This window comes from Mus caroli, chromosome 16 (genome assembly GCF_900094665.2).
Source record: "Mus caroli chromosome 16, CAROLI_EIJ_v1.1, whole genome shotgun sequence".
Lineage (NCBI taxonomy): Eukaryota > Metazoa > Chordata > Mammalia > Rodentia > Muridae > Mus > Mus caroli.
The window spans coordinates 5,459,841-5,460,331 of NC_034585.1; the positions used below are offsets into that span (position 1 = coordinate 5,459,841).

Here is a 491-nt window from a genome sequence, read left to right on the forward strand (position 1 = left end):
TTTTTTGGTTATAACCTCTTTTTTTTTTTTATTACGTATTTTCCTCAATTACATTTCCAATGCTATCCCAAAAGTCCCCCATACCCTCCCCCCTACTTCCCTACCCACCCATTCCGATTTTTTGGCCCTGGCGTTCCCCTGTACTGGGGCATATAAAGTTTGCATGTCCAAAAATATGGAATGCTTCACAAATTTGCGTGTCATCCTTGTGTAGGGCCCATGCTAATCTTCTCTGTATCGTTTCAATTTTAGTATATGTGCTGCCAAAGCGAGCACGGCCTTGGACATTTTAATTCTCCTCTCTCAGCCTACAGAGTGCTGGGATTTCTGGTGTGTGTACCCTGACAGGTTAAGTTGTTTTTGTTTACTTATTTGTTTTAAATTATTGAACGTTTTAAATATTTAGTTATTTCATGTATGGGAAAATGTTTTTGATGTTGTTGTTGCTGGTTTTTATTTTTATTTTTTTGAGTTGGGGTCTCTATATGTAG

At 37.7% G+C, this 491-nt stretch overlaps 1 non-coding gene across 1 annotated transcript; it reads right to left on the reverse strand.

Annotated features, from left to right (window-relative positions):
* Positions 1-169: 169 nt before the first annotated feature.
* On the reverse strand, positions 170-276 carry LOC115029679. The gene has a single exon (XR_003835228.1). It is a non-coding gene; the product is annotated as a U6 spliceosomal RNA (small nuclear RNA).
* Positions 277-491: the final 215 nt, after the last annotated feature.